Source organism: Rattus rattus, chromosome 14 (genome assembly GCF_011064425.1).
Source record: "Rattus rattus isolate New Zealand chromosome 14, Rrattus_CSIRO_v1, whole genome shotgun sequence".
Classification (NCBI taxonomy): Eukaryota; Metazoa; Chordata; class Mammalia; order Rodentia; family Muridae; genus Rattus; species Rattus rattus.
The window spans coordinates 53691355-53718400 of NC_046167.1; the positions used below are offsets into that span (position 1 = coordinate 53691355).

Genomic DNA, 27046 nt, shown 5'->3' on the forward strand with positions numbered 1-27046 from the left:
GAAATCGCTTACGATATATTTATTAAACTTGATAGGCCCACACTCACCAACTGTCAATATTTTATGTGATGGCTCTCTCTACATATATACATTCTCCAACATTTTAAGTAAATGAATAATTGTTTCTTTCATTGTAGTTCATACACAAATCTTGCTAAAATATTCATACTGTTTCCTTGGTATTCTGTTTGCCAATTTCCTTGGCCCTCAGTTATAAGCAATATTTGATTTCTTCCTTCCTTCCTCCCTCTCTCCCTCTGATATTCTTTTTTCTCTTGACTATGTTATTGATTCAGTTTACATTCTGATAGAAGCTTTCCTTCCTTCCCTCCTCCCAGTTTCTCCCTCACTTCACCGCACCCCCTCCCCTTCTCTCTAAAGAGGAGGGACCTCTTAAAACATCAAGAGCCCAGGCATATCAAACCCCATGCAAAGACTGGTTCATCCTCTTTCACTGAGGCTAAAAAAGGCAGCACAATTAGGGGTAAAGGATCAAAAGGCAGGCAATGTAGTCAGAGACAGTCCCTGGAGTCTCACATGAAGACACAGCTACACAGCTGTTACATATGTGCAAAGAGCTTAGGTTAATCCCATTCATGCTCTCTGGTTGGTAGTTCAGTTTTCATGAGCACTGATAGACCCAGTTTAATTGTCTCTGTAGGGTTACTGGTGGTGTCCTTGACCTCTGTGGCTCCTTCAATCCTTCTTCTGTGTCTTCCACAGGATTTTGCAAGTTCCACTCAATGTTTTGACTGTGGTTTCCTGTAAGCTTCAAGCAGTTTTCTGGGTAAAGTTCCTCTGATAACATTTATGCTAGGATCCTTTCTTGCAAGTATAGGAGAATATCATCAATAGTGTCAGGGGTGAGCTCCCTCTCATGGTATGGAGTCTCCAAGCTAGGGCAGTCATTGGTTGGCAGGTCCATCAGGATTCTGCTCCATTTTTACCTTGCACATCTTGTATGTAGGGACAAATTGTGGGTCTGGGTTTTGTACCTGGTTACAAAGATACCAGTTCAGGCTATATTCTCCATTTCTCAAGTCTTTGCTTGGGTCACCCCATAGATTCCTGGAAGTTTTAAAGTCATATGTTTCTATCTCATCAGAGATGCCCCTTCTGCAATCCAGTTGTCTTTTCTAGTACTCTATCCCTCAGTCTTCCCTCACCTCCTTACCTCCTGTTCTCCTCCCCAGTCTCCCCCAGACACTTCCTACCATCCACTCCCCAGTGTATAATCTATTTCCCCTTCTCAGTGAGATTTAAGGGTATACCTTGGGCCCTCCTTGTTACTTAGATTATTTGGATCCATGTTTTTTATGGTTATCCTGTATTTTATGACCACTACGGCCATATACCCAAAGATGCTCCACCATATACACAGTGGAACTTGCTCAACTCGGTTCATAGCAGCTTTATTCATAATAGCAGAACTGTAAACATTTAGATGTCCTCATGCAATGAATAGATAAAAGAAAATGTGGTGCATTACACATTTTTGGATTACCACAACCATTAAAGAATGATATAACAAACTTTTCTGACAAATGGATAGAACTGTAAGACCTCATGGTATGCTCACTTATAAGTGATATTGTCTAAAGTACAGAATAACGTGATTCTCCTTCTTTTCTTCAATGTTTCTATAGAGACTGCCCATAATTTGAATAATTAGCATGGGCTTTTTTCAGGTTGGTTTTTCCTTTTAGTGACTGCATTCTAGCTTTCTTTATGTCATTCCATGGCTTCTTACCTCTTTTCCTTTGGGTGTTTAATCATCTTCTACTTCACATTCTACTGTCGGGACATTCCCACAGTTTATCTATCCATTCATCTACTAGAACACATCTTAATTTCTTCTAAGGAATAGCAATTTTGAATTTAGTTGCTACGAATATTTTCCTGTATGTTTCTAGTGATCCTAAGATTTCAACAATGTTGAAAAATGTTAAGGGTTATGATTACTGAAAATTATGCTTAGTTTTCAACTTGAAAGTACCATTTTGCATCATTGACAGTAATAATGAGAGTACCTGCTGCTCTACAACCTTGGCTGTAGTGTTTGGTGCTTTTAATGTACCAGATCTGCCATTACCAATCTGTACAGTTTACTTCGGGTAAGTTGATACAAGGGTAAGAAAAGTTGACTAATGAGGTGTATGTTAAATCTCTGCTGTGCAGCAAGGACTCATATCTAGTTAGAATGTGGATACTTACCCTTAAACATCATGCTACTATTTCACAAGTGGGTACATATTGTCAGGCAAGTCAGTATTGTAAAATGCAGAGTCTAGTGCTGGGTGTTGTGTTTTATAAGAAGACCAGGACATGTTTTGTAGAACACCATATGGTTAAGTGGGAGTAGTGCTGAGGCCTTATTTCTCACTGGGGTATAAGCCATAGCATCTGATGGAGTTTATTTAGGGCATGTGAAGGTGACTTGAGAAGGGCTTAGAGACAGAGAATACAGAGAAAGAGAAAGGGGGGAGAAGAGAGAGGGAGGAGAGGTCAAATAGCCCCCTTTATAGCAAGCCAGGCCTATCTGGCTATTGCCAGGTAACTGTTGCCTGAGCCCAGAAGAAATGCAAATGTTCCTCCATTTTGGTTTAAATTAAAAAAGACAAACTAGAAAGAGGTGATGGTTAAACAGGAATAGGGTTGTCATGACGTTTAGCTATTTCCTGCTGACTTTGGGGCAGTATGTCTTGGGGAAACCTAAGAAAATGGGAATGGTATGTTTGTCAAGTCTTAAAAGAGTTGGCTGTTTCTATGCTGTCAAAGGTTTATGGAACCATCTGTAGGTAGAAGGAGCAGGTCCAGTAGAAACATGTATGTTTGTGAGAGCAGGCTGGTTCATCTGTGGGTTGCTTCTCTAGAGCTGTATGAAACATAGATTTTGAGAAAAAACCCAGGTCCCTGTGGTCTCTATTATAACTTGGGCACAGTCAGTCTGGCCATCAGGCCCAGAAGATGCTTTTTTCCTGGAAGTAAGAACATGAGGAAATGTCTCCTTGTCTTAGGCAATATGGAGACATTTAACTCTCCAGAGTATCCTTTGTTTGTCACAGTTTAGGCAGAAAACCCCTGGCACCAGGCAAGAGGCAAAGGACTCAGTGATTATACCATATTCAGGTAGTGTCTTGTTTTGTACACATCTTCTCAGAGACCTTCTCACTTACTATTAGAATTTGTGAGTCTCTGTCAAAATAAACTTAAACATTTAGTGTAACATTTAGCAAATTTCTGGCAAGATTGGGAGCGAGTATCTTTTGAGAATATCTGAGTTAGACAATTTTTGTTTCTTTTTAATAATTTGTTCTGGAATATATCTAGCAAACAAAAGAGCATATATTTTAACTTAATAGCAGTAATGTTTACTTGAAAACAGAAAGGCTGTGTATGTTTAAGGCAGTGAAATCTTTTTACTGTTATAAATCAGCAAATTAACATTAAAGTCACTATTTACCAAGGCAGGATAGAAATCACAATTAACCTTATCTAATTGCATGGCATTTTAGATTCCCTTAAGTCAGGCTGTTCTAAAGTGAGGAGGAATGAAATTGGAGACTGCCATAACAAAAATACCAGGATAGTCATGAGACTACCTTTAACCAAAGATGGTACTGAGGCTACAACTAGCTGTGTGACAGCCCTTAGCTAAGATGGGGCCAAAGCACTAGCTCTAACTGTAGAAAAGTCATGTGTTATATACCTCAAAATGGAATGGCAGAAGTTTTGTGTATCTTAGAGTGGAAAGGCAGAAGCATGGCAGAGACAAACAAAGACAAATCTAAATGGCTCAGTGTGAGGAGTGCATGGTGCAGCTTGACAGCAGGTGGTGGCCAACTGCTGCAGAAGTGTGGGTTGTGGAAGCAGACAATGATGCTTTTTGGCAGGGGTAGGGGTAAGAGCAAAGGACACCCAGGGAGGGTGCTCACCCCTCCCAACAACTGTACTTTTTCAACAAATGGCTAGTCATGGTGGCAGTGGCAGATCAAGTTCAAAACAAGATCTCAGGGAGAGTGTTGTTAGAGTCAAGGGGCGGGTGTGTGTGTGTGTGTGTGTGTGTGTGTGTGTGTGTGTGTGTGTGATGGTGGTTTAGAAGCAGAGTGAAAGAAAAAGTGGCCAGAGGTATTGAGGGGGAGGAGGGCAGAAATGGAAGGGAGTTGGTTGGCGCTAACCCTGTATATAAAATCCATTTTTGGATCACTGGTGAGGAGTTTAAAATTTTTCCTTTCAAAAGCCATTAAGTGGCCATTTTAGGTTTTTACTCAGTGGGTGATAAGGCCAAACTTAGCTTATGGTTGGAAGCCCTTAAAGACAAGGAGGTGTCATAGTAGGCCTAGAATTATCAGCAAAGACATTTCCATTCTGGGTGAGATAAAGCTATTAATATTATCTCTACTACTGTTCTGAGGTCATCAGGTCATCGTGTGATAAAGTGGAGGCTGAGCTCCAGTCAGCATGTAAGTGGCGACGATAATGGTTCACTTAGGCCGAGGATTTCTCTGCAGCGAGAAAGGAACCATCTCAGGAAAAGAAAGAACTCATCCAAGGGAAAAGTTCCTATAATGAGGAGACAGAGGGAAGGCTAGTCATGACTGTGAATATCTCTGTCCTGAAGGACACCAGAGGGTGGCTGTGAGCTCAATAGCCTTCCCTTGGGACCAGGGATGTTTATATTGACCAGTGGGGAGGAGGGAGCTTACCAAATGACCCATTTTTGAATGGATAGGTCTAGCAAGCAATCCGATGGCTGTTAAGAAAATGTCCCTAATTGAGACATGGAGAATTGAATAGGGAGTAAAGACAGAAAGGCAGACACACAGGATGTTGGGGTGGGGAGATTAGAGGCTGGCCAGGAACAAGTAGAAGGAGAGGAAGGAAGGAGAAGGGGAGGAGAGGGAGAAAGGGATCAGGGAGAGAAGAGAGTCAGATAGAGAGAAGGGGCAGAGAGAACGAGTTGGGGCCAAAAAGCCCCTTTTATAGCAAGTGAGGCTTACTTGGGTGGAGCCTTGAAGAAATGCCAACACTAGGTAAGACTATTAATGTCTTTTCTTCCCAGCAGTCTACATAGCAGCTTGTAGCACTATGAAAGGTTGCCAAGCAGGCAGAGATTTTTCCTGATTACTTTGAATTTGATTTCTCTATATCCTGCATCTGAAGTAGGTGAAGAGGTAGAATCTCTAGTAATATAGCCTTCTCATCTATTTATGATGTTCAAACAAGAGCAATAACAATATCTGGTATGTGAGGTGGGGCTCTGGAGTCTACTTGGTCATTTATAAATGAAGCCTTGGAGGCTGAAAGATCTCTGTAAACTCAAATTTTAAAGTACTCATTGACTGCTTTACTGAGTAGCTCAAGGAGAGTTTTCCCACTTCCCTTTACTGTTAAAGCTGACTCTACTAGTTTTTATAGCAATAGTTTCATTGGAGGGTTGTCAAAAATCTACCAGAAAACATGAAGTCCAGCCAACATAAGTTGATTCAACTAGTGTTCTATCTATACCCTGTGTATTTACAGTCAGGAATACTGTGCTACTGCCTGCCAGCAAGAACATGTTCAGAGTCTACTGAGACAACTTCATCTTCAGTTTGTTAACTATGGGAAAAATGCATATTGCAGACTACAGACAGGACAGCTAATCAAAGTAGAAACAGATTCTAATGCCAAAGTTTTGCTGCCAATTTAAACTTATTTATTCTTTCTTCATAGAGTCTTTCTAAGAAAGGTCAGAAATATTATTGACATGATAAGTCAGCAGAACTATTTTTCATACTTCCTTTCATGTCAAAACTGGCATCATCTCTAAAAGACAAAGATTCTCATCTTAAGTGATGTTTTTGACTAATATATGACCAAACCAGCTCAGTCAGTTAACAGATTCTCCAGGGAGGGAATGAAGATTAAAAAGAACAGACAATTAGACATTTTAAAATGATTCGAGCCAGTGCTGAGGCTGAAGCAGTTTTATTTTCTGCCAACTTGCTTTTATACCATTCTAGGTACATGCAAAGAGTAAGGTCAGTTCCAAGGCATAAATAAAGTAGTTAAGGAACCAAGCATAAACAAAGGTCCCATGATTACTGTATTCAGGGTCTTAACAAGATCCATCAAGACACAAAGAACACATTCCTCAGCTGTGTTCATCTTGAGCCTTCTTCTTCAAAGTTTAAGAAGCATAAGAGTTATTAAAATCTCATAGTGCCTTTATTTGTTTAGATTGGAACTAATGGAGCTGTTTCAGCATTGCAAATGATTATCTGTCCTATGAGCATAGTGGAGCATGTGTCCTCGTGGTATGGTGGAGTATCTTTAGGTATATTCCTAGGAGTTGTATAGCTGGGTCTTGAGGTAGAACTATTCCCAATTTTCTGAGAAACTGTCGGACCTAACTGGGCTCCCTCAGTGTTTGCTCCCTGCTGAGCCTTGCTGATGTATTTGGAAACTTTTGTTCATTTGCCGTTTGGCTGATAAGTTTGTATCCCCACTAGCAATGGAGCAGTGCTCTCCTTGCTCCACATCTTTCCAAGCATAAACTGTCGATTGAGATCTTAGCAATTCTAACTGGTGTAAGATAGAATTTCAGATTTGTTTCTATTTGCATTTCCCGAAGATTAAGGATGTTGAACATTACATTCAGTGCTTCTTGGCCATTAGAGATTCCACTGTTGAGAATGCTCTGTTTATGTCTGTATCCCATTTTCAAGTTGGGTTATTTGGTTTGTTGGTATATAATGTTGAGTTCTTTTTATACTTTGGTTATTAGCTCTCTGCCAGATATAGGATTGGTAAAGATCTTGTCCCATTCTCTAGGCTGCCATTCTGTCCCATTGACAGTGTCCTTTGACTTATAGAAGCTTTCCAGTTTCATGAGGTCTCATTTATTAATTTATAATCTTACTGCCTGAACTGTAGTGTTGTGTCCAGGAAGTTTTCTCCTGTACTAACCCACTCAGGTTATTCACCATTTGCTTTTCTGTTAGATTTAATATATCTGGTTTTATGTTGAAGTCTTTCATCTACCTGAATTTATTTTGAAAAATATTTGAACAATTATTGGTATTAGTTCTTTGAAAGTCTGGTAGAATTTCGCACTAAAACCACTAGACCCTGGGTTTTTGTTTGTTTGTTTGCTTTTTGTTTTTGTTTGTTTTTTGTTTTGTATTCATTGATGTTGTTTTTGTTTTGTTTACTTTGTTTTGTTTTTGTTTTTGTCTTTTTTTTGGCTGGAAGACTTAATGATTACTTTTATTTCTGTAGGGGTTATATGACTATTTAAATTGTTTATATGATCTTGCTTTAACTTTGGTAAGTAGTATATATTGATAAATCTTTCATTTCATTTAGGTTTTCCATTTTGTGGAATACAGACTTTTGAAGTAATACCTAATGGTTATGTGGATGTCCTCAGTGTCTGTAGTTATGTCCTCCCTTTTGTTTCTGAATTTGTTAATTTGGGTATTATCTTTCTGCCTTTTAGTTACTTTGGCTAAAGGTTTGTCTATCCTGTTGATTTTCTCAAGGAACCAGCTCTTCATTTCATCGATTTTTTGTATTGTTTTCTTTGTTTCTAATTTATTGATTTGAGCCCTCGGTTTGATTACTTTTTTGCTGTCTACTCCTCTTGGGCATTTTTGCTTTTTTTTTTTATTCTAGAGCTTTCAAGTGTGCTTTTAAGTTGCTTTTAAGTTGACAAAGAGTCATCTCAATTTTCTTGTATCTGTTGAAACTTGCTTTGTGACTGACTATATGGTCAATCTTAGGGAAGTTTCCATGAGATGATGAGAAGAAAGTATATTCTTTTGTGTCTTGGTGAAATGTTCTGTACATATCTGTTAAATCTATTTGACTCATAATATCTGTTAGTTTCATTATTTCTCTGTTTCATTTTTGTCTGGATCACCTATCAGTGGGGTGTTTTAGTCTCTCACTATTAATGGGGGGATTTGGTGTGCAATTTAAGCATTAGCAATTTTTTTACACAAATGTGGATGCCCTTTGGGACATAGATGATCAGAATGAAAATATCAACCTGTTAGATTTCTGCTTTCATGAGTCTGAAATGTTCTTTCCTGTATCTTTTGATTGATTTTGGTGGAAAGTCTATTTTATTAGATATTATAATGGCTACTCCAGCTTGATTTTTGGGTCCATTTGCTTGGTTTGTTGGGTTTCTCAGGCCTTTAATTTGAGGCAATGTTTATCCATGTTGCTGATATATGTTTCTTATATGCTGATCATGATTTTACTTCCATTCTATTGTCCTGAGTCTTTTTATTGTGTAATTGAGCCCATTGATGTTGAGAAATGTTAATGACAAATTATTGTTAATTCCTGTTATTTGATGTTTTTTGATGTGGTGTGTGTGTGTTGTGTGTGTCTTGGGCCTTAATGCCAAGTATGCACATTCCCTTCTTTTGTTTTGCTTGGATGTGGGTTATTTATTTCCTGTGTTTTCTTGGATAGTTAACATAGTTGGGTTGGAATTTTCCTTCTAGCATCTTCTGTAGGGCTGGAGTTATATATAGATATTTTTTAAATTTGGCTTTGTCATGAAAAATCTTGTTTTCTCTAGCTCTAATGATTAAGATTTTTTTTCTGGTTATAGTAGACTAGTCTGATATCTGTAGTTTTTTAGAGTCTGGAAGGCATCTGGCTAGGCCCTGACTTCTTTTAGAGTCACTGTTCAAAAGTCTGGTATAATTCTGATAGGTCTGCTTAATATGTTACTTGTCTTTTTCTCTTTGCAGCTTTTCATATTCTTTCTTTGTTCTATACATTCAAGTTTTTTGATTATTATGTGGTGGCAAGATTTTTTTTCTGGTGTATTCTATTTGGTGTTCGGCAAGCTTTGTATATATTTACAGGTGTCTCTTTAGGTTGGAGAAATTTTCTTTTATGGTTTTATTGAAGATATTTTCTGGTCCTTGGAATTAGGAGTCTTCTCCTTCTATTCCTGTTATTCTTGGGTTTGGTGTTTTCATCTTATCCCATATTTCTTGGATATTCTGTGTCAGAAACTTTTAGATTTAACATTTTCTTTGACTGATGTATTGATTTCTTTTATTGTATCTCCTATGCCTGAGGTTCTCTCTTTGACCTCCTCTATTCTGTTGCTGGTGCTTGAATCTGTAGTTCCTCTTCTTTTCCCTAGGTTTTCCATCTCCAGGATTGCCTCACTTTGTGTTTCAGTTATTGCTTCTATTCCTGTTTTCAGATCTTGAACAATGTTATTCATTTCCTTTACATTTTTGATGTTTTTTCTTGTATTTCTTTAAGGGATTTATTCTTTTGTTCTTTAATGGTCTTTATCATCTTTGTAAGGTTAGATTTAAGGACATTTTCTTGCTTCTGATGTGTTAGGATACCCATGGTCTGCTGTAGTAGGATAACTAGGCTCTGGTGGTCCATATTGCCCTGGATCTTGTTGACTGTGTTCTTATGCTGGCCCTTAGCCACTTGCTTTTCCCTGGTGTTGGCTGACATGTCTCTTCAGGGAGACAAGCAGAGCAGCAGGCCTGACAATGGAGTAGAGGGATGCTGTTCATCACTGCTGGCTGTGCCTCAGGTGACTCTGAACGTTCCTGAGGCCACTAAGGCCGCCTGCAGAAGTCAGGCAGAGCCTTGGGTCATATAATGAAGATAAGGGTACACTCTGCCACTCACCTCTGCTCTTAAAATTATTTTGTGACAATCACTGCAGCCCAGGTAATATCTAAAGCAGAAATGTTCCATCTCTTTCCTGTGAGTTTTAATTTTCCATTTTCTCAATGAAAAATCAGCTCTAATATCTGTTTTATAGGATTAAATTTATTGGACTTTAACTTTTGCCAACAACATCTTTGACTATTTTGAGCCTATTTTTATTTTTCAAAAACATCATGCTCTCTGGACAAGGGAATTTGGAGTTGGCCTTTACATCCTCATGCAATGATCAAAGAGCCTCAATATCTTCTGTGGAAACATTGGAAATCTAGGCAATAATTTACCACTTCTTGTCACTTCTGACTCTTTACAAAAAATATTCAGGTTGTATGAAGCATTCTTAGATAGTACAAGGGCAACATAGATATTGCCTAAATCTCATGGAGCCTTTGTACAACTCAGATGCAAGTTGCATTCATTGTGTGCTCATAACAAATACACACAGCATACAAACAAATGGGCATAGTCACATTTAAATTTTATTTATGTACAATAAAATAACAATTTCATACAGTTTTCATGAGTCACAGGATGCTATTCCTCTTTGATAAATATTTTTGACTCTGTTAAAATGAACAACATAGACTAGGAGATGGTTGGTGAGTACAGTGCTTGCCATGGATATGTGAGGGCCTGAGTTCAGTTTCCTCACATCCATATGAAAGGCTGGGTGTGGTCGTGTCAGTTTGGGACCCCTGCTCTTGGGAAGTTGAGATAGAAGGATCCACAGAAATTTCTGGCCAGCTAGACTCATTTAAATGTCAAGTTCCAGGTTTAATGAGAAACTATCTCAAAAAATAAGATGAAGAGTAGAAGAGGAAAATACCAAATAACAGGTAACCTCCACAGTCACAAATATGTCCACACATATGAATACACCTCACACAAATGTGCACACATACACACGTACAAACACAAACACCTCCCCCCAACACACACATAAAAACACTGTTAATTCATACATTGTACCAATGCATATGCTAGACTGAATTAAGCCTAAAGGCTCTAGTCAATTCTGACCAATATTTTATAAAGTAAAGATTTATGGGAGAAACTAAAAATATTCTACATTCATGAAAACTGATACTTAGCACTATTTTAAAAACAAATACTACAATTCTGAACTGCTAAAATTGGGACTAGGTGGCTTTGTATTCTTCATGTCATCTTCCTTGTAACTAAGCTTTATTAGAAAGCTCCTATTGCAATGTGTTCAGTACTAGGTGGCACCAATTACTGACAGCAGCTGTTTGCATTCTCTTGTTATAAAATTTAGATTCCTAAAGATATTTTATGATTCCCATTTTTTTTCTGTGTAATGGATGGGATGAATGATTAGGGTTTTCAGTATTTTAAGACTGAATAATTACTTTCATGAAAGCGTAATTATCACTGTAACTGTAGAAACCAAAGAAAATTAACATGTTTTATTAGTAGATTTCTGTTTCTACTCCTTAAGTACTTAGGAAAATAGGTACATACCAGATAACTCAATAATTCAGAATGGAGGTTGACTTTATTGAAATATATTCTGAATATGTTACCATTGAAATGGAATCAGCTTTTGTACTGTCTTTTTTAGCTCTTTGAATTCAAACTTTCAAGTAAACACTTTGAGTAGTTTTGATTTTTAGGTTTCGCATTAACATGCCCAACTGTTTTTACATTGGTGCTGGGATTGGAACACAGGTTCTCATGCTTGCACAGCAATTTTTAAAACTTTTAAAATAGCTTTTAAAAACTTTTAAAATTTTTAAATAGCTTGCCAGATGTGAAACTAACTTTCAAAGTTTACAAGTTATATAAAAGTGCTTGTGAAGTATGTAGACAAATTACTAGCAACTTTAAAAATGAAATGTTTGAAAGATGATGATAGTTGGCTTTGGGGTTTGATAACTTTGCCTTCTTTATCACCTCTATAATTTAAATTGCCCTTCAGTTGAAGAATAAGTGAGGGAATTCATTGCTATTGTTTTATTTTTACTGGCAAATCAATATTAAAATTTCCTTTCAAACTGCTGTTGTACAAATACCAGGAGATAAATTCTGTTTAATTTTTTTTTGAAAACAAATATTTCGGTATATAAGAAATGAACTGCATTATGTGTTTTTGTGAGTATTCATAATTTGATGAGTATTCACAAGAAATGATACTAAATATAACTCATCAATTTGCAGGTTATAAAATCTAATAAAAATGTTTTAGCTGTTGAGCAGTTCATTGCATTAGGGTTGGGTAAAGCATGCTAAGTTATTTGTGTTATTTTTGTCTCTTCATTCCTTCACATTTCCAAACGAAAAATAAATTTTCCTTTGATTTAGCATCTGTACATTAAGTCAAAGAGCTTCATAATTAAATTGATAGATTCTGAAACTGGTAGTATGCCCCTATTAATGCAAACCAATATCTATTTGCTGTCATAACCATTTATCAAAGGAGTAATCATGGTAATATATTATATTTTTTCTTTAATTAATTAATTCATCCATTTTACAACCGTACCACAGCCCTACTCTTCACTCTACACAGTCCCCTTCTCTTCCGAAAGGGGCAAGCCCCTCCCATCTGCCCTGATCCCTGGTGGTTACCTGTAACCCTGGTACATAAAGTCACTGCAGGACTAGGAACAGGATCTCACTGAGGCCAGACAAAGCAGCCCAGTTAGAGAAACAGAATCCACAGGCAGGCAACAGAGTAAGGATAGCCCCCATTTCAGTTGTTAGGTGACACACATGATGACCAAACAACACTTCTGTTACATATTTTTGTGTGGGGGGGTGATAGGGCCATTCCATGTTGGTTGGTAGCTCAATCTTTGCTTGTGAAGTTCTTATGCATTGCAGTAAAATCAAAAGGAACATTTTCTCTCAGTTCCATGAGCTTGATTTGCTCATTTTGGCTGCTACTCTGCCACAAGTCTACAAGCCACCCTCTCCCAGATGTCTTGCTTTTAGCTGCCCACTCCATGAGGTCCCCTAGGCAGTAGTTACCATGTCTGGCAAAGACACACACACACACACACACACACACACACACACACACACACACACACCTCGTTCCGAGGGCCCTGTGTGTTCTCACTCTGCACAGGTAACAGAACAAGATCTGCATGCTCTAACTCCCGTTCAGCCATTTCTTTCACACACTGTCCTCTTTAGCCCAGTAAAGTTGTAATTTAGCAATTAGATTTATATGGTAAATTCTCAACCCACAGTTCATCCACACAATAAATTCACTGCCAACTGATAAAGATATAAACTGCCCACCTAGACAAGATAAAATCAATCTAGCCTAAATTTGAACCATCCTCCTCCATAGACTCCATCTTAATCTCCTCTCGATTTTCCTCCTCCTCCTCCCTTCTTCCTTAATTTTTTTTCCTCACCTACCTTCCTTCTCATCCAATGATAAACTTTTGCCTTATGCTGGACCTACCTTGCTGCATAATGACATCATCCTACATCTGTGGGGTTCAGGTTAGTTGACTCTGTTAGTCCTTTAGGATCGCTGTCCATTCCAGGTCCTTTCCTCCTCCAACCTCTTTCATGGACTTCCTGTGAGTCTCTGCATCTGTTTTAGTCAGCAGCTAGGTGGATTCTCTCAGGGACAATTATGCTTGCATATAGTAGCATTTGTAATATTGCCATTTGCTTTTTAAACTGGACAAAATTTCCTCACTACATTTCAATCTTTGCCTATTTAATATTTCATTGAATAAAATTTTGGTAACAATCCATGCTCTTTATCAGAGATTTTCAATAGCCTCTTTTGGGAGAAGTGTATTAAAGTAATAAAAAGTAATGACTTTATTTTAATTGTTACCTCCTTAATTTATTTGTTTTTTAATAAAAAATTCCAATGAAAAAATGGAAATTCACATTTAAGTTACATATATATATATATATATATATATATATATATAATAGAGCACTGGAATATATATATGGAGTTTAGCTCTAAATGGAAATATAATAACAAAAATTTAAATATTAATGTGAGTTAACTTTCTGAAGATCTGGCTTAGGGATGAATGATTTTTACAATTTTCTATAACTTTTGGATGAAGGGACAAAAATCAATATTTCACACCTGAAGGATACTTCAAGTATTTTTTGATTAAGAAATTGTTTCTTAGCACAGGAAATAAGTAATTTTGCCAGCAAAAATCAAGGGACAAACACACACACACACACATACACACACACACACACACACACACACACACACACAAACCCACCAACATCAAAATAATAGGAATTAACAATCATTGGTCATTAATACCTGTTAACATCAATGGAATCTACTCCCCAATAAAAATACACAGACTAACAGAATTAATAAAAACAGGATCCATCTTTTGCTGCATACAAAAAAGACATAAGTTAGCAATAAAGACAGATATTAAATCAGAGTAAAGGACTAGAAAAAAGTTTTCCAAGCTAATGGACTCAAGAAGCAAGCTGGAGCAGCCATTCTAATATCTAATAAAATAGACTTTCAACCAAAATTGATCAAAAAGATACAGGGAAGGACATTTCAGATTCATCAAAGGGAGAGATCAGTCAATATGTAGAAGAATGCATATCAATCCATGCTTATCACCCTGTACAAAGCTTAAGTCCAAGTGGATCAAGGACCTCCACATCAAACCAGACACACTCAAACTAATAGAAGAAAAACTAGGGAAGCATCTGGAACACATGGGCACTGGAAAGAATTTCCTGAACAAAACACCAATGGCTTATGCTCTAAGATCAAGAATCGACAAATGGGGATCTCATAAACTGCAAAGTTTTGTAAGGCAAAGGACACTGTAGTTAGACAAAACAGGCAACCAACAGATTGGGAAAAGATCTTTACCAATCCTACAAAAGATAGAGGCCTTATATCCAAAATATACAAAGACCTCAAGAAGTTAGACCGCAGGGAAATAAATAACCCTATTAAAAAATGGGGTTCAGAGCTAAACAAAGAATTCACAGCTGAGGAATGCCGAATGGCTGAGAAGCACCTAAAGGAATGTTCAACATCTTTAGTCATAAGGAAAATGCAAATCAAAACAACCCTGAGATTTCACCTCACACCAGTGAGAATGGCTAAGATCAAAAACTCAGGTGACAGCAGATGCTGGCGAGGATGCAGAGAAAGAGGAACACTCCTCCATTGTTGGTGGGATTGCAGACTGGTACAACCATTCTGGAAATCAGTCTGGAGGTTCCTCAGAAAATTGGACATTAAACTGCCTGAGGATCCAGCTATACCTCTCTTGGGCATATACCCAAAAGATGCCCCAACATATAAAAAAGACACGTGCTCCACTATGTTCCTAGCAGCCTTATTTATAATAGCCAGAAGCTGGAAAGAACCCAGATGCCCTTCAACAGAGGAATGGATACAGAAAATGTGGTACATCTACACAATGGAATATTACTCAGCTATCAAAAACGAGTTTATTAAATTCGTAGTCAAATGGTTGGAACTGGAAAATATCATCCTGAGTGAGCTAACCCAATCACAGAAAGACATACATGGTATGCACTCATTGATAAGTGGCTATTAGCCCAAATGCTTGAATTACCCTAGATGCCTAGGGCAAGTGAAACTCAGGATGGATGATCAGGGGTGTGGATGCTTCACCCTTCTTTAAAGGGGAAAAGGAATACCCTTGGCAGGGAGAGAGAGGCAAAAGATTGAAACAGGGACTGAGGGAGCACCTATTGAGCCTGCCCACATGTGGCCTATGCATATACAGCCACCCAATTGGACAGGATGGATGAAGCAAATAAGGCAGACCAACAGGGCCGGATGTAGATCTCTCCTGAGAGACACAGCCAGAATACAGCAAATACAGAGGCGAATGTCAGCAGCAAACCACTGAACTGAGAATAGGACCCCCGTTGAAGGAATCAGAGAAAGAACTGGAAGAGCTTGAAGGGGCTCGAGACCCCATATGTACAACAATGCCAAGCAACCAGAGCTTCCAGGGACTAAGCCACTACCTATAGACTATACATGGACTGACCCTGGACTCTGACCCCATAGGTAGCAATGAATATCCTAGTAAGAGCACCAGTGGAAGGGAAGCCCTGGGTCCTGTTAAGACTGAACCCCAGTGAACTAGACTTTGGGGGAGGGGGCGGTAATGGGGAGGGTTGGGAGGAACACCCATATGGAAGGGAGGGGGGGATGTTTGCCGAAACAGGAAAGGGAATAACACTTTCGAAATGTATATAAGAAATACTCAAGTTAATAAAAAAAAAAAAAAAAGATGCTATCTTAATTCTGAACATCTATGCCACAAAGGGCACCCACATTTGTAAAAGAAATATTACTAAAGCTTAAATTGCACATCAAATCCTACACATTAATAGTGAGAGATAACTTTCAACAACAATGGACTCAATTCCCCAATACAAAGACATAAATTAACAAACTGGATATGCAATGAGTACCCTGCATTCTGCTGCCTATAGGAAACACACCTCAGAGACAAAGATAGACACTACCTCAGAGTGAAAGGTTGGAAAACAGCTTTCCAAGCAAATGGTCTGAAGAAGCAAGCTGGAGTAGCCATTCTAATATCGAATAAACTCAACTTTCAAACAAAAGTCATCAAAAAAGATAAGGAAGGAAACTTCATATTCAACAAAGGAAAAACCCACCAAGATGAGCTCTAAATCCTAAATACCTATGCTCCAAATACAAGGGCATCTACATACATAAAAGAAACCTTACTAAAGCTCAAAGCACACATTGCACCTCACACAATAATAGTAGGAGATTTCAACACCCCACTCTCATCAATGGACAGATCATGGAATCAGAAATTAAACAGAGGCATAGACAAACTAAGAGAAGTCAAGAACCAAATGGACTTAACAGATATTTATAGAACATTCTATCCTAAAACAAAAGGATATTGCTTCTTCTCACAACCTCATGGTACTTTCTCCAAAATTGACTGTATAATTGGTCATAAAAATGGGCCTCAACAGATACAGAAAGATAAAAATAATCCCATGCGTCCTATCAGACCACCACGGGCTAAAGATGGTCTTCAATAACAATAAGGGAAGAACGCCCACATATACATGGAAATTGAACAATGCTCTACTTAATGATAACCTGGTCAAGGAAAAAATAAAGAAAGAAATTAAGACTTCTTAGAATTTATTGAAAATGAAGGTACAACATACTCAAACTTATGGGACACAATGAAAGTTGTGCTAAGAGGAAAACTCATAGCTCTGAGTGTCTGCAGAAAGAAACAGGAGAGAGCATATATTAGCACCTTGACAGCATGACTAAAAGCTGTAGAACAAAAAGAAGCAAATAACACCCAGGAGGAGTAGAAGGCAGGAAATAATCAAACTCAGAGCTGAAATCAACCAAGTAGAAACAAAAAGGACTATACAAAGAATCAACGGAACCAAAAGCTGGTTCTTTGAGAAAATCAACAAGATAGATAAACCCTTAGCTAGACTAACGAGAGGACACAGAGAGTGTGTCCAAATTAACAAAATCAGAAATGAAAAGGGAGACATGACAACAGAGCCAGAGGAAATTCAAAAAAATCATCAGATCCTACTACAAAAGTATATGTTCAACAAAATTTGAAAATCTGGAGGAAATGGACAATTTCCTAGACAGATACCAGGTACCAAAGTTAAATCAGGAACAGATAAACCATTTAAACCACCCATACCTCCGAAAGAAATAGAAGCAGTCATTAAAGGTCTCCCAACCAAAAAGAGTGCAGGTCCAGATGGGTTCAGTACAGAATTCTATCAGACTTTCATAGAAGACCTCATACCAATACTATCCAAACTATTCCACAAAATTGAAACAGATGGAGCACTAACGAATTCCTTCTATGAAGCCACAATTACTCTTATAACTAAACCACACAAAGACCCAACAAAGGAAGAGAACTTCAGACCAATTTCCCTTATGAATATCGACACAAAAATACTCAATAAAATTCTGGCAAACTGAATCCAAGAGCACATCAAAACAATCATCCATCATGATCAAGTAGGCTTCATGCCAGGGATGCAGGGATGTTTTAATATACAGAAAACCATCAACATTAATCCACTATGTAAACAAGCTGAAAGATAAAAACCACATGATCATTTCATTAGATGCTGAGAAAGCATTTGACAAAATTCAACACTCCTTCATGATAAAAGTCCTGGAAAGAATAGGAATTCAAGGCCCATACCTAAACATAGTAAAAGACATATACAGTAAACCAGTAGCTAACTTTAAACTAAATGGAGAGAAACTTGAAGCAATCCCACTAAAATCCAGGACTAGACAAGACTGCCCACTCTCTCCCTACTTAGTCAATATAGTTCTTGTAGTTGTAACCAGAGCAATCAGACAACAAAAGGAGATCAAAGGGATACGGATTGGAAAAGAAGAAGTCAAAATATCACTATTTGCAGATGATATGATAGTATATTTAAGTGATCCCCAAAGTTCCACCAGAGAACTACTAAACATGATAAACACCTTCAGCAAAGTGGCTGGGTATAAAATTAACTCAAATAAATCAGTAGCCTTCCTCTACACAAAAGAGAAACAAGCAGAGAAAGAAATTAGGGAAACAATATCCTTCATAAAAATCCCAAATAATATAAAATACCTCGGTGTAACTTTAACAAAGCAAGTGAAAGATCTGCATGACAAGAACTTCAAGCCTCTGAAGATAGAAATTGAAGAAGATCTCAGATGATGGAAAGATCTCCCATGCTCATGGATTGGCAGGATTAATATAGTAAAAATGGACATTTTACCAAAAGCGATCTACAGATTCATTGCAATCCCCATCAAAATACCAATCCAATTCTTCAGAGAGTTAGACAGAACAATTTGCAAATTCATCTGGAATATCAAAAAACCCAGGATAGCTAAAACTATCCTCAACAATTGAAGTACTTCCAGGGGAATCACTGTCCCTTAACTCAAGCAGTATTACAGATCAATAGTGATAAAAGCTGCATGATATTGGTACAGAGACAGACAGATAGAACAGTGAAATAGAATTGAAGACCCAGAAATGAACCCACACACCTATGGTCACTTGATTTTTGACAAAGGATCCGAAACCATCCAATGGAAAAAAGATAGCATTTTCAGCAAATGGTGCTGGTTCAACTGGAGAACTGTATGTAGAAGAATGCAGATCAATCCATGCTTATCACCCTGTAAAAAGCTTAAGTCCAAGTGGATCAAGGACCTCACATCAAACCAGACACACTCAAACTAATAGAAGAAAAATGGGAAAAACCTTGAACACATGGCACTGGAGAAAATTTCCTGAACAAAACAGCAATGGCTTATGCTCTAAGATCAAGAATCGAGAAATGGGATCTCATCAAACTACAAAGCTTCTGTAAGGCAAAGGACACTGTCATTAGGTCAAAACGGCATCCAACAGATTGAGCAAAGATCTTTACCAATCCTACAACAGATAGAGGACTTATATCCAAAATATACAAAGAACTCAAGAAGTTAGACCGCAGGGAAACAAATAACCCTATTAAAAAATGGGGTTCAGAGCTAAACAAAGAATTCACAGCTGAGGAATGCCGAATGGCTGAGAAACACTTAAAGAAATGTTCAACAACTTTAGTCATAAGGGAAATGCAAATCAAAACAACCCTGAGATTTCACCTCACACCAGTGAGAATGGCTAAGATCAAAAACTCAGGTGACAGCAAATGCTGGCAAGGATGTGGAGAAAGAGGAACACTCCTCCATTGTTGGTGGGATTGCAGACTGGTACAACCATTCTTGAAATCAGTCTGGAGGTTCCTCAGAAAATTGGACATTGAACTGCCTGTGGATCCAGCTTACCTCTCTTGGCATATACCCAAAAGATGCCCCAACATATAAAAAAAGACACATGCTCCACTATGTTCATCGCAGCCTTATTTATAATAGCCAGAAGCTGGAAAGAACCCAGATGCCCTTCAACAGAGGAATGGATACAGAAAATGTGGTACATCTACACAAGAATATTACTTATCAAAAACAATGAGTTTATGAAATTCATAGACAAATGGTTGGAACTGGAAAATATCATCTTGAGTGAGCTTACCCAATCACAGAAAGACATACATGGTATGTACTCATTGATAAGTGGCTATTAGCCCAAATGCCTGAATTACCCTAGATGCCTAGAACAAATGAAACTCAAGACAGATGATCAAAATGTGAATGCTTCACTCCTTCTTTAAAAGGGGAACAAGAATACCCTTGGCAGGGAATAGAGAGGCAAAGATTAAAACAGACCCAGAAGTAACACCCATTCAGAGCCTGCCCCACATGTGGCCCATACACATACAGCCACCCAATTAGACAAGATGGATGAAGCAAAGAAGTGCAGACCAACAGGAGCCAGATGTAGATCTCTCCTGAGAGACACAGCCAATACAGCAAATACAGAGGCGAATGTCAGCAGCAAACCACTGAACTGAGAATAGGACCCCCGTTGAAGGAATCAGAGAAAGAACTGGAAGAGCTTGAAGGGGCTCGAGACCCCTTATGAACAACAATGCCAAGCAACCAGAGCTTCCAGGGACTAAGCCACTACCTAAAGACTATACATGGACTGACCCTGGACTCTGACCTCATAGGTAACAATGAATATCCTAGTAAGATCACCAGTGGAAGGGGAAGCCCTGGGTCCTGCTAAGACTGAACCCCCAGTGAACTAGACTGTTGGGGGGAAGGTGGCAATGGGGGGAGGATGGGGAGGGGAACACCCATAAAGAAGGGGATAGGGTGGGATTAGGGGGATGTTTGCCTGGAAACCAGGAAAGGGAATAACACTCGAAATGTAAATAAGAAATACTCAAGTTAATAAAAAAAAAATGTGGTTCAGTGATAAACAAAGAATTCACAGCTGAGGAATGCCGAATGGCTGAGAAACACCTAAAGAAATTTTCAACATCTTTAGTCATAAGGGAAATGCAAATTGAAACATCCCTGAGATTTCACCTCACACTAGTGAGAATGGCTAAGGTCAAAAACTCAGGTGACAGCAGACGCTGGCGAGGATGTCGAGAAAGAGGAACACTCCTCCATTGTTGGTGGGATTGCAGACTGGTACAACCATTCTGGAAATCAGTCTGGAGGTTCCTCAGAAAATTGGACATTGAACTACCTGAGGACCCAGCTATACCTCTCTTTGGCATATACCCAAAAGATGCGCCAACATACAACAAAGACACATGCTCCACTATGTTCATAGCAGCTTTATTTATAGTAGCCAGAAGCTGGAAAGAACCCAGATGCCCTTCATCAGAGGAATGGATACAGAAAATGTGGTACATCTACACAATGGTGTACTACTCAGCTATCAAAAACAATGAGTTCATGAAATTCATAGGCAAATGGAAGGAGGTGGAAAGTATCATCCTGAGTGAGTTAACCCAATCACAGAAAAACACACATGGTATGCACTCATTGATAAGTGGCTATTAGCCCAAATGCTGGAATTACCCCAGATGCACAGAACACTTGAAACTAAAGAAGGATGACCAAAATGTGGATGCTTCACTCCTTCTTTAAAAGAGAAACAAGAATTTCCTTTAGAGGGAATAGGGAGGCAAAGTTTAGAACAGAGGCAGAAGGAACATCCATTCAGAGCCTGCCCCACATGTGGCCCATACATATACAGCCACCAAACTATATAAGTTGGATGAAGCAAACTAGATAAGTTGGATGAGGCCGACAGGAACCGGATATAGATCTCTCCTGAGAGACACACCCAGAATACAGCAAATACATAGGCAAATGCCATCATTAAACCACTGAACTGAGAATGAGACCCCCGTTGAAGGAATCAGAGAAAGGACTGCAAAAGCTTGAAGGGGCTTGAGACCCCATATGAACAACAATGCCAACCAACCAGAGCTTCCAGGGACTAAGCCACTACCCAAAGAGTATACATGGACTGACCCTGGGCTCCAACCTCATAGGTAGCAATGAATAGCCTAGTAAGAGCACCAGTGGAAGGGGAAGCCCTTGGTCCTGCCAAGACTGAACACCTAGTGAACGTGATTGTTGGGGGGAGGGGGGTTACGGGGGGAGGACAGGGAGGGGAACACCCATATAGAAGTTCAGGGGAAGGGTTAGGGGGATGTTGGCAGGGAAACCGGGAAAGGGAATAATAATCGAAATGTAAATAAGAAATACCCAAGTTAATAAAGATGAAAAAAAATAGTGAGAGATAACAACACTTCAGTCTCACCAACTGAGAGGTTATCCAGACAAAATCTAAACAGTGAAATAATGAAACTAACAGACATGAATCAAAGGAACCTAACAAATAGCTACAGAGTATTTCACCTTAACACAAAAGAATGTACCTTCTTTTCAGTACTTCATGGATCCTTCTCCAAAATTTAACATATAGCCAGTCACAAAGCAAGCCTCAATAGATACACGAAAATCAAAATGATCCCTTGCTTCTTATCAGCTCACCATGGATTGTTGTTGCTTCAACAACAGCAGAAACTGCAGAAAGAAAACACATTCATGTAAACTGACCATCTTTTTACTCAGTTATCTCTGGGTCGGGAATGAAATAAAAAATAATTAAAGAGTTTCTAGCATTCAATAAAAATGATGGTCTAACATACTCAAATTCATGTGACACTAGGAAAGCACCACTAAGAGGAAAGTTCATAGCAATAATTGCCTCTGTAAAGAAATTAGAGTTCTCATACTAGCAACTTAAAAGTACTCCTGAATGCTCTTTGTTTGTATAATAATATACAGATTTTATATTGCTCTAAGGAATGTCCTTTCTGTTAGTGTTGATGAGTCTGTGAAAATCAGACAGCATGAGTCCAGGTGGTGAAGATTTTGGTAATGTCTCAGCAAAATTTTAAATGCTGAGACCTTCAGGACAGCCCTTAAGGTTTTTGAATGGAATCAATATATAATTTCTTAACTATCCAAAAATACAAGGATTTATGAATTATGAGGGCCTTCAAAAGTCTAAAGGAAGAAAGGTAGCTACACTATGAGCCAGTTTGTCAGAAAGACACAAAAGCAGACAGATACAAGGGCAGGCAGATTCCTGAGTTCAAGGTCACAGAAGTTCCCCATCAGAATTTTTCTCTATTGCGAGCTGAGCGATCTGGAGATCTTGAGATCTCTGGAGAGCAAAAGCAGCTCTTCAATTTTTTTTTAAACAGGATTTCTGTCTTGGTTGGAAGATTCAATAATTTTTCTAGCAGCTTTTCTGATTTTGGTCAGAAATGCCATGATATCCAGAGGTATCCAGATAGCATTTAAAATTTTTATTAGCAGAGAGCACTGTCTCAGAGAATTATTGAAAAGCAAGAAAAAGCTGTCTAGAACAGAACAGAGCAAAGCAGAACACACATACACACATACAGACACACACACACACACACACACACACATGAGAGAGAGAGAGAGAGAGAGAGAGAGAGAGAGAGAGATCTTATTTCAATTGCTTCTTAAATCTTCACCCATGATCAATAACTTGGGGATCATGCCTTTAATACACCAACCTTATTTTGAGGCAACACATCATATTCAAAGGTCTGTCAGACTCTATTCATCAGAAATAAGGGAATCAATTAAAAAATTTACATTCAGGTAGTATAAGGCTGACTGTCATCCTGCCTCTATGAGTCATTTGTAATTTTGCATACTGTATATTATCTGTAGGAATTTGTAAAGTTAATTTTTCTAAAACGTTTGTCATGATTTATTCTGTTCTCTACTAAGTATTATAGTAGTGGCTATTGTTGGGGGAAATTCTGCTTTTATTTAGCTTTTTAATGAACTAATCATGTTATTTTTTCTGTTTTGAGTTTAAATCTTCATTATATAATTTTTATAATGAATTGGTGATCATATTTTCCTTATAATATGTTACAATATTTGCCTCTGATATGTTTTGTAATCAGATGACATGATGCAGTGGGAGGGAGTGCATCAGTGCACTCATGCTAAGGTATCTCCTTCCACCACAAAGTACTAGCCATATGATGGGTCTAATATAAAATAAAGTTATTTTGGGGCATGAGTATATGAAGGGAAGAGAAAGAAAGGGGGCAGAAGAGGACAGAAAGAGAGAGGAGAGAGGACAAAGGGAAGGGACTTGTGAATGTAGGTGTCCAGAGAGGCCAGAATTAGCCATAGGATCCCTTTGAGCTAGTTACAGATAATTATTTGTAAGCCATCTGCTGAGGGTGCGAGAGGCAAATGTTCATATTCTGCAAGAATAGTAAAGGATCATAGCTTCTGACCACCCTTCCAGACCTTAATCTCTATTTTAAAGTACAGATATAATTTTGTTAATAATCTGCATCATCTGTAATCTATTTTGGCTATTTTATTTTGTTTTTTAATTCTTTTACCTTTAGCTGAAATATTAATTGGCTTATCTTTATAGTTTCTGGTTTTCTATACACATAATTATATTTATGCACCTTCATTTCATTATTGCTTAGGTGAAAAAATTCAGGTTTACAAAAAAGAATAACTTGGTTTTCTATTGTAAATTTGCACTTTGAATTTTACCAACAGATTCTGCAGAATTATACACCAAATATTTGAGATATTTGACTACTTCTTTGTGGATATTGCCATATTGTCATTGATTTTACTTTGCAACATTTCACTCTTTGTATCATAGCTACAGGAAATTTGAAATAGTTTATTCATGTATTTATTTTTACAGTATTCTGAGTACTCAAAAAGAGACACTATTTTACTCATACGTGTATTAAAGTTTGTACTATAATTTTGAATATTTACATTATTATTATTATTATTATTATTATTATTATTATTATTATTATTATTTTAAAGTTTCACTCTGTGGTGCAAGCTGGCTTAGTACTTTCATTGTGGCCTAGACCAGATTTGAACTCCTGGCAATCATCCTGTCAACCTCCTGATTTCTGGTTTACGACACCATCCCTTGGCTAATTTTTCCTTTCAATATAGTGGCTAGGGCCTTGAATATATCAGAAAAGCATGAAGCTTTGTTTCCAGCCTAATTCATTGAATAGATCTAATCTAAATGATGTATTACTCCCCCACCTCATTTTAATTTTACTTTTGTAGTTCAACCATTTTTAATTTTCTCTTTTCTTTCCCTTCCATTTATCTACCTTTCTACCCTCAAGTATCTTCACAGCAGTAAGAATCCAAGCCAGGTGTTTGCTCATGCAGATAAATATTCTACCATTGAACTACAATCCCTAGTTGTAATAATTTGAAAGAAAGTGTCCCCTATTGGTTCAGATATGTTAACCCTTGGTTCCCAGTCAGTAGCTTTGTTTGGGGAAGTTTTGTAGGTGTGGCCTTGTTGGTTTAAGCTTCGAGAGAAAAATGGCTCATGCCACCCACTTTTACTTTTCTCTGTTTTGAACTGGCATTTAAAGATCTGAATTCTCAGCTTCCTATTCCTGCTCTAGTGCTTGCTTTTGCTGCTTGCTTCTAATGTGTTGGCTTGGTCACGGTGTTTTATCACAGGAAAAAATAGAGTAACTAATAAATCATTCTTTATCTAAAATTTTCCTTGGTTTGAATGAGAAATAGGAATAAAATATTTCAAGTAGAGCTGCCTTAATCATTGTAGAGCAACTCCAAATTCTATACCATCTTATAAAAATATTGTTATGATTTTGTCCAGCCTCCTACAGAATATTAACAAAAGTAATTGTCACACTTCTTATGTTGTATTGATCCACAATCTTGTTCAATAAATATTCTACTATAATCACCAATGGTTGCTTTGCCTGGGGAGTGCTAATACTGCCTACTATTTAGCCTTTCAGAAATATAAAACATATAAGGTATTTCTCAAAATCAGGTGTTCATTATTATCAAAAAATTTGCACTATGGCTTATTTAATATTTTAAGTTTCTAAAAAACATAGTTACTCTTAAAATTACTGTTTATTTTAGAAGTGGGGAGCTTCTCTATTGATGTGTATCTTCAATGGAGAAGATAAACTTCACTTATATAGATAGTTGGAAATGATGATGAGAGAATATGTACTGAATATATCTTGTGTGCTATGGCTGAGTCTTTTTTATTTGTTTCAGTCTCTTAGCCAAAACTTAGTAAATGAATAGAAGGTATGAATTGAAACAGTGAAATATTATAGGAACACTTTGTTAACAAGAAAAGGAGCTATTTTATCTACATTTTATTTTAAATAAGAAAAGATGTCTTGACACTTCCACTTTATTTTTTTAAAAGTATAATTACAGGACAGAAGAGGCCGGAAAGCCAGTGGCTGAGGTGGGGAACAGGCAGAGGCCATTCATAACTATTGCTCCTCCATGGTTTTATAACCATTGATCCTCCTTGCTGACTCACAGGCTGAGACACATTGTGCAGGTGGCTTGGAGTTGAGGCCTTCTGGGGGCCAGCAGACCGGCTGGTGGATCAGGTATATGAAAGATATTTTGGCAGTTGAGAGTGGCCTCCTCGAATCACACTGCTCTGATTTCTTTCTGTTCTATGTTGGCAAAGGAACATGTCCACATGAGCAAGCTGTAGCAGCCAGCTGCGACTGAAGGAGTGAACAATGGAATTAAGTGTTATTCATCCTCAGGCACATGTCAATGGCTTACTTCAGGTTCCTTAGCTGGTGCCTGCTGAGCCAGCGGGGAGGAGGCAAATCTACACTTCCAAGCAAGTAAAGCAAAAGGAGCTCACTCAAGAATCGAAATATTGAGAACTAACGATATGGCCTAGAAAAAGAGCTCATTAAAACTCAAGCGGAAAGCTCAAGATACACTGAAAAGAATAAACCAGCTAAAAGAAGAGAAGGAACGGTTGGAGCCAAAATTAAGTTGCTGACAGTGAAATAAAGTATACTGAAAGACTGGTTTCTTGAGCATGCATACAACCTCTCAGACAATGAGCAACCCATCCATACTGAACCTGACAGCAAATTGTGTTTAAACAGGGCAGTAGATCGCTTTCCAGGCTCTACGGCTTTGTAACTTAAACATGAGAGGTATGATCACCCTGGACTACTTGGTTCAGTGGCTGAACTTGATCTTGTTTCATTGGAGGTTATTTTCTAGGTTCGTCTAATTAGTCATGTAATTTATGTGGACTTAAATGATAGTGAATTTTTGAAGCACTAAAAGGAAACTTAGGGTTTATAGTTAAAACAAAAGTCCCGGACTTGAATATTCTTAATAAATCTTCACTTCCCTAGAAACACTTCTTATGTAGGAATGGGAAAATGGAAGTTCTAATGAGACAATATCTTGGATTAAGAAAAGCTGAATTCCATCTGTATTTCTCAATTT

The 27046-nt window shown here is 37.9% G+C and overlaps 1 pseudogene; it reads left to right on the plus strand.

The window, feature by feature from the left end:
* Positions 1 to 26731, plus strand: part of LOC116883227 — a 57860-nt pseudogene extending 31129 nt beyond the window's left edge.
* Positions 26732 to 27046: the final 315 nt, after the last annotated feature.